The following is a 12,692-nucleotide window of genomic DNA, read 5'->3' as shown; positions in this document are numbered from 1 at the left end:
TCCCTTTCATTATTTTATGCCCATGCTCCTTATTTTATTTTTTTCCACCCATGATGCACCAACACAACATGTCTATGACATGTCTTGCCCATCACACTTGGTCTACCATGCGTGTCATGGCCGGCCACTACTAATTAGGGGGAATTTGACATGCAAGTCCCCCCTTTTTATTTCATGCACTAATGGGTCCTTATGCTTCGACCTATCACATTTCAAAAATGTCGCACATAAGTCCTATTGACTAAATTCACATGCAATCGACTAAATCGAAGCTTGAAATTTTCACACATTCATAATTACATATTCTAGACAATAAATATCACATTCAAACATTTTGGTGACTCGGTTTAGCGGTCCCGAAACCACTTCCCGACTAGGGTCAATTTTGGGCTGTCACACCTAAGGTCAAGTGGGTTTAGAAAATGAGGTATCGGGACCTCATTTCTATAAACCGAGTCTTAAATATTTTTATAAATATTTATGGAGTGGGAAAAAGATGGTATTAAAGTTTCGTTGAAAAAATTTATCGTTTTGATAGTTAATTAAGCAAAAAGGACTAAATCACGTAAAATGCAAAAGTTGCATTCCAATTGTCTAAGTGTTTATTTGCCATGTTTTACTAAAGTAGAAGTCCCTATTTATCAATTAAACCATTATTTTATGATAGTGGAGATTGGTGGTTTGGCATATATGAAATTATGTATTATTATAAAGGGCAAAAAGGTAAATGGAATATTAAAATGTATTAAGTAAAAATAAAACATAAAATGGCCATGCAAATTTTATTTCTTGGCCGAATATGGATGAGAAAAAGAAAGCCATTGAAGCTTCCTTAGTTTCGACACTTGCATGAAGTGATTTAGGTATGCTTTGTGTTCGGTTTTTAATAATTTTTATGTTTTTGAGATCGTTGCTTCGTATTCTAGCTAGCCCGTATCTCTAATTTCAAAACTGTTAAAGTATTTGAATGTTGCCATTGTTGAATGCATGAGTATTTTGATAGTTGATGATGGAAAATAAATTATTGTTGTTGGATATACATGTTTTGTAAAGTGAATTTTGGTAAAAATGTCAATTTTGGATTAAATTGTGAATTATTGAAATTATGTGGTTGAAAGTGTGAATAACTAAAAATATGGGCTGTTATGAAGTTGTAGTAAATTCAGCTAGGCATGGGTTTGGCCAAAATTGAATGAATTTCATTTTTCGAGCTTCAGGACTAAATTGTAAAGAAGTTGAAATATCAGGGGCAAAAATGTAATTTTTCTATAAAGTAATTTATTGGCTATTTTAATACTATGAACATTCGGCTAAGCTTAATTATGGTTAAAAATGGTTAATTTGCATTTTTTTGAGCTCAGGGACTAAATTGAATAAAAGTGAAACTTTAGGGGTAAAATAGTAATTTTACCAAAATATGAAATTGAGTTAAAATGAATAGAATATGAATTGTAGTAGTTGAATTTGATTGATTAGATCGAGATAAGCCTCGTACGAGTCTATATCGAGGGAAAAACTTAGTATCGGATTCGTCGATCTAACTTGTTGTTACCACGAACGAGGTAAGTTCGTATGCAATAAGCATTATTAAATTTATGTTTCTAATACTTTAATATCGTATAAATTGTATATACATGAATATTTTAATTTCTGACGACATATGGACTAAATGTGGCACTTAGTGTGCGGGGCAATCAAATATGGTACTCAGTGTACGAAATATTGAGAATGACACTTAGTGTGCGAGATATTGAGAATGACACTTAGTGTGCGAAATATCGAATGATTCAAAGGGCAATTATAAATTGTGATTGAATGATTAAATCGAGCAAAGTGAACAGGTATACATGTTATATTATATGAATTGTTTATGAGACGACTTTATAATGGTGATATTCGGGCTTTGAGCCTAGCAAGCCATGTGCTGGTGAATTAAATCGGGCTTATGCCTAGTAGGCTTATTTTTGGTGTATAAAATCAAACTTTGAGTCTAGCAGGCCTTGTGCCGGTGTGAGATATAGGCTTAGGCCTAGCAGGATTTATGCCGGTGAATTATTATAAGTTTATTCCTAAAAGATTTATTGCTAATATGGTAGTTGAATACGTTAAATGAGCTAAAACGATCAGGTACGTGATAATTGATTACCTATTTGAAAATAAGGTAAGTATATGTGCAAAGAATGTATTGTGATGTATGTGGAAATGAAATATGGTTATGTGCCAATGAAACATAAATGAATGCATAAGATGTGATTTGTAAAGTTGCATATGTGAAATTTGTCAGATGCTATATGAATGAAAAGTGAATTTGATTATAAATGATCATACGAGATTCATATGAGAAAGATATATAATTAAATGTGTTATTTCCCATAATGTGTTCATTTGGCTATATGAAAGTGTGAAAGGGTTGATGTATAAAAATTTAATTGAATAAGTTTGTGAAAGTTAAAGTTGGTTAAGTGACTAAATATAATATTGAATGATGATAATTTGATATGAGAACATGCTATGAAATTTAGTAAGGTTGTGTGAGATAGCATATTATGTTTACGGCATTGTAATGAAAGTATTTGTTATGTTAAGTTTATTAAGATACGAGCTTACTAAGCTTAAAAGCTTACTCTGTGTTTTCTTTTTCTTATGTTTATAGATTTTCAGAGATTTGCTCGGGTTGGAAGTTGATGGAGACGACGTCACACTATCCCGTTATCATTTTAGTAAATAACATTTTTAGACTCGGTTATGTGGCATGTATAGGCTAGTCTTGGAGTTAATTGTTTTGAATGAGTATGTATTTAAAGCCATGTGAAAATGACTTGCTTATTATGCTTAAGTTTGGTTTTACATGTTCTTAATTAAAATGTTTAATGAGTTTGGTTTTGGTAGTCGTTTTAATAATTAGCTCATTTTGGAATTATGAAAGATGTTATAATTAGAGTGATGGATGATGGTATATTAACTTAATAGGTTTGGTTATTTAGTGGTAAGTAATGAATATGTTTTATGGTTGTTTTGGTTGATTGTATTGGTATGGGTTCAAATGGTTAATGATGGTAATGATTAAGTATGTTTTGGGTTAGTTAATAGAATAAAAATATGAAGTTTAGGTATATTAATATAGATAAGAATTAGATGCACGCTGGAGTGTTATTTGTGTTCAAGTGTTAAGTATGGCTTTTATTTTTAGGATGAATTGCGCACTTGTATATATATATGCATCATTAGTATGTTCGGCCATTTTATGATGTATTTAAGTTTCATATGTGATTGCATAATAATTCATGTAATATGATTCAATTGGTTTTATTATGAACTTGTGCAGAAGTTATCAGATGATATGTTTGATATACGATTAATGAGATAGAAATTGGCATATATTCGAAGTATGAAGTGTAATGATATATAATGGAATATGATTTTAATTATGAAAATAGCATTAATATGATGGATATAAGGAACTGAATATTGGAAGTATTAAATATGTGAACATGTCTTTGATATATACAAGGTTGGTTCGAATTTAGTAATTATGGAACATAATCAGTTGGGTTTTGATATATGTTCGTACTGAATTAGTTGGAATTTTTGAAATGTGCTTATTTGCGATATTTGTTCTGTAAGGTATGATTATTTCTGAATTGGAATTATGACCCCTGTATTTGAATTTATAATAAGTGAATTGTGGATATTTGAAATTTATAAGTTTTAAATGTTTATTAATTCTTAGTGTATGAAAGGTGAGGAATGAGTGTGCTGAACTGTGTTGTATACAGTAATTCCTCATAACCCTAATCCAATATCGGATACATGTTAGGGGTGTTACATTTAGTGGTATCAGGGTTATGGTTTAGTTGATTCTCGGACTAACTTAGCATATGTGAGTCTAGCTATACATGCCATATTACTACTCGTGATAGTGTGACATCTCTAGCTCTAACAAAACTGTTTTGTAAGATAGATATGCTTTCCAACCGAGCTAATTTCGATAGTACAGAATGTTATACTCAAACGCTTGAGTGAAATGTGTTGGTGATGAGTTGAAACTCATAAAGGTATAAATCAGAATGCATTATATCCTGCTATTGATAAATGTTTTAATTATATGAGTATATGAGTCGTGATGTTTGGTATGTGATTGTTATGTGAACATTTTGATTGTCAATTAATGATTTGATTTAGCGTATGAATTATGTGTTAAGTACAAAAGTGATCATAAGTAAAAGATGGTTAGGTGTTTTGAGAATGTAGAATTAGTAATGAATTGGCTATTCATAATAGTATGTGTGATGTGCATGTATATGTGAGAGATAAATTTGAAGCTTTATGACCCTCACCCCCCTCATCGGGAAAGTATTGTAATGAAATCCGTATTATATGGATTAAAAAAGCTTACAAGTGTGGAATTATAGAGTTTCGTGATTGAAAGATTAGTATTGTGATCAGATAAGAGAATGAGTCTGCAAGTGAAGACAGTAATAGAAAAGATATTGGATTGTGTTGAAGGCCATTCATAATATGCTTAGTCACTGTTAAAGAAGAAGTCAAATTTGATGAGATGAAAGTATTCAGGTATGATGTCTAAAGAACGTATTAACTGAAAGTTCTTCTGAATTAATTTCTGTTAGTAATGGGATAATGTGAAATCAGTGATGACAGAATTAGACAGTGGAATAATGTTTGAACTGAAATGATAGCTGAGTGTAGCGGTTATAGTTGGGTAGTTACTATGGTTTCTTCTAAGTAGTCTATTTGTACATTTATCCTCAGAGGTATGTGTAACTGTATATTTTTGGATGAAATTCTTATCATATGAGAATGTTATCTATATATATTGATATATGAAAGCATTGTTGGGCTTTTCGGGTTACAATCTGCATTTTTATTTCTTTCTCTGGTATTCTATTTCATTTTATTGAAAGAAAAGATCGACAATAGAATCTATGTGATGCTGGTATTCTGTTCCTATTGGTTATTGTTATGTTGAATGTACATGAAGATTATATTGCTTCTGTTATCGTGGATTCCAGTGCATATAAGTAATGCTTTACTTGGATTTCCTCTGAGACATTATAGAGATATTTACCATCTGATATGGGTGTTTTCTTAAAAAGTTCAGTATAGTATTATATTTGGGATTACACTATCTCGATTTTCTTATGATTCTATGTGATTGTTTGCAAGGGATATTCTTATAATAGAGATGACCATATCTAATATGATCTAAAATTTCTAGTTTGATCTTAGGAGTACAGTGGTATATTTATCAGGTTTATAGAGGTTGTGTTTCTGCACTGGTTGCTATTGGAATCATATTCGAAAATTCTCTTGTGTTCAAAATGTATTATTGATAACTGGGATATTATATATCCATACGGTTGAAATGCCGGCCTTATTATGGCACTATGATTTTAATCTATCTGATGGTTGTGGCTTTAGTACAGTTCAAAGCTTCGTTGATTAATAATTGAAAAGTTATTTTTTGATAGTCGAGATCGATTCAGTTGTCAAGTTTGATTGGATTAGTTGCTTGAAGGATTAATCGAGTTACTTGTATCTGAATCTATACACAGGGTGGAAATGAACTTTGAATGTTCACGAGTAAGTAGATGGATAGTCTGAATGACGAACTCATATTATAAAAGATGTGATACAGAATTATATCCATCAGAACGGTTTTATTAAGAAATGTTCTTGTAGATCGCGATTGGGAAGTCGAAATGATGTGATATTTATTAATAAAGTGGTAAATAGTTAAAGACATTATTAATTGAAGCGTTAGTTCTCGTTTAGCTTGCATTAGGTAAAGAGTTATTCGACACAAGAACTAAAGATAGTTTGAACTGTTGAAAGATTATGAGTCAGTGATTGATTATTAATCTGGGCAAACGATTATAGTATTGGGGGCTCTGAGCGAGAAATCTTTGTGTGATTTACTACCGATAATCATGCGATTAATCTTATCAAATGGTGAGTAATTATTGGCTGAGCTAGAAACTAAATTGATATTTAATCAGCAAATTTGTGAGGCTAAAAGGTGTGTCAGTGAATTACAAGTTAAAAAGGTACAACGTAAATTGATTTCTGATTTAGAATTTCATATTAGAACCGACAATTGTTTATTGTGTTGAGCTAGAGTTCGTGTATCAAGAAATCCAGAGATTTTACAACAATTGTGACATCTAGCACAGTGGTAATTATCAGTTCATACAGGGAGTACTAAAAGAATGCCAGTTTTTATTGTTCAAATGGAGACACAAGGATTATATTGTGTTATTGAAATAAACATTGTGAGCTTTGGGTATGGAATTCCTTTGTAACATTGTGTTCTGGAACTTGAAAGCAACCGAGAAAGACATTTACTGTCGGTTAAGCTTGCGTATAACAATTAGTTATAAGATGAATACTAAGATAGCATTGTATGAGTGCGGTATGGTTGCAATTATTAAACTTCGTTATATCTAATCGAATTTTGATAAAAAGAATTTCGGGGTCGATGTGATTGAAAAGGAAAAATGAAAGTAATTCGTGACCGTCTAAAAACAATTTCAGATTGGCAGAAAATATATGTGGGCTTGATGCGTAAAAACATTGAATTTTCAATTAGAAAATTGAGTATTTGTGAAAGTATTATAGTGGGAATAGAATTTCTTGATTTAGTTATAAAGAGAAGTTGAGTTCGCAATTCATCAGACTGAATGAGATTATTATCAGAACTTAAGAAGAACTGTAATGTGTTTATTATATATATGATGTGATGATACTGATAAGATCCTTTATCTATAGTATCTCTTACAGAAGTAGAAACTCAGCTTGTTATGATGTATAACAAAAAGCAGATCATAATCTTAGCTCATGAGATTGAAGAGTTGAGAAATCTAAGGCTATTTGAGACATTGTTAAGGCTTGAGAAAGTAAGTCACTAATTTATTCTCTGGTAAGATTTTCGGGGATGAAAATCCCTAAGGGGGAGAGTTGCACCAACCCGTTTTTAGGATTAACCGGAACAGTGGTTTCGAGGCCACCAAATCTGACGAGTAGGTTTGTAAATATTATATTTAATATTTACGAGTTAATTGTGATTTTAAAAATGTTTTTGATATTGTGATATTTGTTTTATAAGTGATTTATTAAGTTCAAGTGGTATGACCCTAAGGTCAAGTGGGTTTAGAAAATAAGGTATCAGGACCTCATTTCTATAAATCGAATCGTAAATATTTTTATAAATATTTATAGAGTGGCAAAAAGATAGTATTAAAGTTTCGTTGAAAAATTTTATCGTTTCGATAATTAATTAAGCAAAACGGACTAAATTGCGTAAAATGCAAAGTTGCATTCCAATTGTCTAAGTGTTTATTTGCCATGTTTTACTAAAGTAGAAGTCCCTATTTATCAATTAAACCATTATTTTATGATAGTGGAGATTGGTGGTTTGGCATATATGAAATTATGTATTATTATAAAGGACAAAAAGGTAAATGGAATATTAAAATGTATTAAATAAAAATAAAACATAAAATGGCCATGCAAATTTTATTTCTTGGCCGAATATGGAGGAGAAAAAGAAAGCCATTGTAGCTTAGTTTCAGCACTTGCATGAAGTGATTTAGGTATGTTTTGTGTTCGATTTTTGATAATTTTTATATTTTTAAGATCATTGCTTCGCATTCTAGCTAACTCGTATCTCTGATTTCAAAACTGTTAAAGTACTTGAATGTTGCCATTTTTGAATGCATGAGTATCTTGATAGTTGATGATGGAAAATAAATTATTGTTGTTGGATATACATGTTTTGTAAAGTGAATTTTGGTAAAAATGTCAATTTTGGATTAAATTGTGAATTATTGAAATTATGTGGTTGAAAGTGTGAATAAATGAAAATATGGGCTGTTATGAAGTTGTAGAAATTCGGCTAGGCATGGGTTTGGCCAAAATTGAATGAATTTCATTTTTCGAGCTTCAGGACTAAATTGTAAAGAAGTTGAAATATCAGGGGCAAAAATGTAATTTTTTCATAAAGTAATTTATGGGCTGTTTTAATACTATGAACATTCGGCTAAGCTTAATTATGGTTAAAAATGGTTAATTTACATTTTTTTGAGCTTAGGGACTAAATTGAATAAAAGTGAAACTTTAGGGGTAAAATAGTAATTTTATGAAAATATGAAATTGAGTTAAAATGAATAGAATATGAATTATTATAGTTGAATTTGATTGATTATATCAAGCTAAGCCTTGTACGAGTCTATATCGAGGGAAAAATGAAGTATCGGATTCGTCGATCTAATTTGTCGTTACCGCGAACGTGGTAAGTTCGTATGCAATAAGCATTATTAAATTTATGTTTCTAATGCTTTAATATCGTATAAATTGTATATACGTGAATATTTTAATGTCTGACGACATATCGACTAAATGTGGCACTTAGTGTGCGGGGCAATCAAATATGGCACTCAGTGTACGAAATATTGAGAACGGCACTTAGTGTGCGAGATATTGAGAATGACACTTAGTGTGTGAAATATTGAATGATTCAAAGGGCAATTATAAATTGTGATTGAATGATTAAATCAAGCAAAGTGAACAGGTATACATGCTATATTATATGAATTGTTTATAAGATGACTTTATAATGGTGATATTCGGGCTTTGAGCCTAGCAAGCCATGTGCTGGTGAATTAAATCGGGCTTATGCCTAGCAGGCTTATTTTCGGTGTATAAAATCAGACTTTGAGTTTAGCAGGCCTGTTGCCGGTGTGAGATACAGGCTTAGGCTTAGCAGGCTTTATGCTGGAGAATTATTGTAAGTTTATTCCTAAAAGATTTATTGCTAATATGGTAGTTGAATACGTTAAACGAGCTAAAACGATTTGGTACATGATAATTGATTACCTATTTGAAAATAAGGTAAGTATATGTGCAAAGAATGTATTGTGATGTATGTGGAAATGAAATATGGTTATGTGCCAATGAAACATAAATGAATGAATAAGATTTGTAAAGTTGCATATGTGAAATTTGTCAGATGCTATATGAATGAAAAGTGAATTTGATTATAAATGATCATACGAGATTCATATGAGAAAGATATATAATTAAATGTGTTATTTCCCATAATGTGTTCATTTGGCTATATGAAAGTGTGAAAGGGTTGATGTATAAAAATTTAATTGAATAAGTTTGTGAAAGTTAAAGTTGGTTAAGTGACTAAATATAATATTGAATGATGATAATTTGATATGAGAACATGCTATGAAATTTAGTAAGGTTGTGTGAGATAGCATATTATGTTTACGGAATTGTAATGAAAGTATTTGTTATGTTAAGTTTATTAAGATACGAGCTTACTAAGCTTAAAAGCTTACTCTGTGTTTTCTTTTTCTTATGTTTATAGATTTTTAGAGATTTGCTCGGGTTGGAAGTTGATGGAGACAACGTCACACTATCCCGTTATCATTTTAGTAAATAACATTTTTAGACTCGGTTATGTGGCATGTATAGGCTAGTCTTGGAGTTAATTGTTTTGAATGAGTATGTATTTAAAACCATGTGAAAATGACTTGCTTATTATGCTTAAGTTTGGTTTTACATGTTCTTAATTAAAATGTTTAATGAGTTTGGTTTTGGTAGTCGTTTTAATAATTAGCTCATTTTGAAATTATGAAAGATGTTATAATTAGAGTGATGGATGATGGTATATTAACTTAACAGGTTTGGTTATTTAGTGGTAAGTAATGAATATGTTTTATGGTTGTTTTGGTTGATTGTATTGGTATGGGTTCAAATGGTTAATGATGGTAATGATTAAGTATGTTTTGGGTTAGTTAATAGAATAAAAATATGAAGTTTAGGTATATTAATATAGATAAGAATTAGATGCACGCTGGAGTGTTATTTGTGTTCAAGTGTTAAGTATGGCTTTTATTTTTAGGATGAATTGCGCACTTGTATATATATATGCATCATTAGTATGTTCGGCCATTTTATGATGTATTTAAGTTTCATATGTGATTGCATAATAATTCATGTAATATGATTCAATTGGTTTTATTATGAACTTGTGCAGAAGTTATCAAATGATATGTTTGATATACGATTAATGAGATAGAAATTGGCATATATTCGAAGTATGAAGTGTAATGATATTTAATGGAATATGATTTTAATTATGAAAATGGCATTAATATGATGGATATAAGGAACTGAATATTGGAAGTATTAAATATGTGAACATGTCTTTGATATATACAAGTTTGGTTCGAATTTAGTAATTTTGGAACATAATCAGTTGGGTTTTGATATATGTTCGTACTGAATTAGTTGGAATTTTTGAAATGTGCTTATTTGCGATATTTGTTCTGTAAGGTATGATTATTTCTGAATTGGAATTATGACCCCTGTATTTGAATTTATAATAAGTGAATTGTGGATATTTGAAATTTATAAGTTTTAAATGTTTATTAATTCTTAGTGCATGAAAGGTGAGGAATGAGTGTGTTGAACTGTGTTTTATATAGTAATGCCTCATAACCCTAAGCCAGTATCGGATACGAATTAGGGGTGTTACATATGATATCAAAAGAGCTATGTTTTAGATTCCAAGTTTATAAATAATCAAGTTACCTTGGAATTTTTTCGGAACATTATTAATCATGATATTGAATGAACAAAATTAATAGATTTAATTATTCTAGCTAATTCATGTTATTGTTGTTAAAACTTGTTAATTGTTGCTAAACCATTTCATTACATTTAGTTTATTTCATTTACATATTAGTAGTTAAATTAATTTTAGCATCCATCACCCTTAATTATTTTATTTTGTTAACCAATTTGTGAATTATTAATTTTACAATTGTTGATTAATTGAGACAGTCCCTGTGGAGACGATAGTCCCTTTATTTACTTATTACTTGATAACGATTCTGTATACTTGCACATTTCGTCGCAAACCGAGTTTTTTGTATCGTTACCGGGACTATTAATTTAATCATTATTGGTGAAATTATTTCTTGCAATTTGGTTTTCTATTTTTTATTTTTATATAACTAATTTTTGGTTTTTTTGTGATTTCATTTTCAAGTGTTTATGAGCATTGATTGAATCATCGATTTACTCCTTGTAGACCCTAAAATCAAGTGGACATCTAGACAAAGGAGATGAGAAATACTATCCCAGGGACAAGCCACAGAAATTGACCTTGAAAACCAAAACGAAGTTAAAGGGAATGGAGTTGCTAATACTTGTAATCCAATCATTGTTGTTGATGGCAGGGATCGAGCCATAAGGCAGTATGCTCTGCTAGTTTTTAATAAGCTTAATTTGGGAATTAGGAGACCGGAGATCGAGGCGCCACAATTCGAATTGAAGCCTGTGATGTTCTAGATGCTTTAGATAGTGAGTCAGTTTAGTGGAATGCCTACAGAAGATCCACATATTTACCTTCAACTATTTATGGAGGTGAGTGATTCCTTCAAAATTGTTGGTATAACAGAATATGCATTAAGATTGAAGTTGTTTCCATACTTGTTGCAAGATAGAGGACGAGCATGGATTAATTTATTGCCACCAAGCTCATTTTGTACTTGGCAAGAATTAGCAGAACGCTTCCTTGTTAAGTATTTCCCACCTAGAAAAAATGAAAAGTTGTGGAATGAGGTCACTAATTTTCAAAAAATGGATGATGAATCCATATATGAGGCATGGGAAAGATTTAAAGAGTTACTACACAAATTCCCTCACCACGGGATTTCGCATTGCATCCAGATGGAGACATTTTGTTATGGTCTCAACGCACACACTAGGATGGTGATAGATGCTTCTACAAATGGTGCTCTCCTTTCTAAGTCTTATAATGAGGCTTATCAAATTATCGAGACAATAGACAGAAACTGGCCAATCAATTGAGTAGCAGGAGTGCATTAAGTGGATGTTCTCACTTCACTTGCAGCTCAAGTATCTTCAATTTCTTCAATGCTTAATTTTTTTCTACTAACGGTCTAAAAAATGTTGCAACTCAATCACCAAGTCAATTTGACGTTATTTCGTGCGTATATTGTAGGGACAGACATTCATTTGAGAATTAGCCATCAAATCCTGAGTTTGTTTATTATGTAGGAAATGAAAACAGGAATAGAAGTGGACAAGGACCATAGTCCAACTTCTATAACCCTTCGTGGTGAAACTATCCAAATTTTTCTTAGAATAACCAAAGAGCTGAACTGAACAAAAATTACATATGTAACACCCCCTTAACCCTGTCCCGTCACCGGAACAGGATTACGGAGCATTACCAGTCTTTACAATACTTTTATGCATTAAACAAGGATAATTATGATACATAAATTAAAATTATGTCATTTTGTATTTTAAATGGGCCTATATTGATTACTATAAACATTTGAAACCAACCGGGATTCGATCGGAAGCTTATAAAAATTTTCGTGAAAACTTAAAAATCCCCTTTTGTGAACAGTGTCACACTCCTGTGTGACCTAGGGGACACGCCCGTGTACCCTACTTACACGTACGTGTGGGAACACCGTGTTGTTTTTCTTTAGAATCTGTTAATTTTGCACGGCCAAAGCACACGCCCTTGTGCTTAGCCCGTGTAGCATTTCCAATATACTAAATGGAGAACATTTTGGGTGCAGGGGACACACGGCCTAACGACACGCCCGTGTGCGAGCCGT

General features: G+C 31.4%; 1 non-coding gene across 1 annotated transcript; it reads right to left on the bottom strand.

Annotated features, from left to right (window-relative positions):
• Positions 1–11,643: 11,643 nt before the first annotated feature.
• On the bottom strand, positions 11,644–11,750 carry LOC121216833 (small nucleolar RNA R71). Its single transcript, XR_005913045.1, has one exon. It is a non-coding gene; the product is annotated as a small nucleolar RNA R71 (small nucleolar RNA).
• Positions 11,751–12,692: the final 942 nt, after the last annotated feature.

Source organism: Gossypium hirsutum, chromosome A02 (genome assembly GCF_007990345.1).
Source record: "Gossypium hirsutum isolate 1008001.06 chromosome A02, Gossypium_hirsutum_v2.1, whole genome shotgun sequence".
Taxonomy (NCBI): domain Eukaryota; kingdom Viridiplantae; phylum Streptophyta; class Magnoliopsida; order Malvales; family Malvaceae; genus Gossypium; species Gossypium hirsutum.
This window is presented reverse-complemented; position numbering and strand designations above follow the sequence as displayed.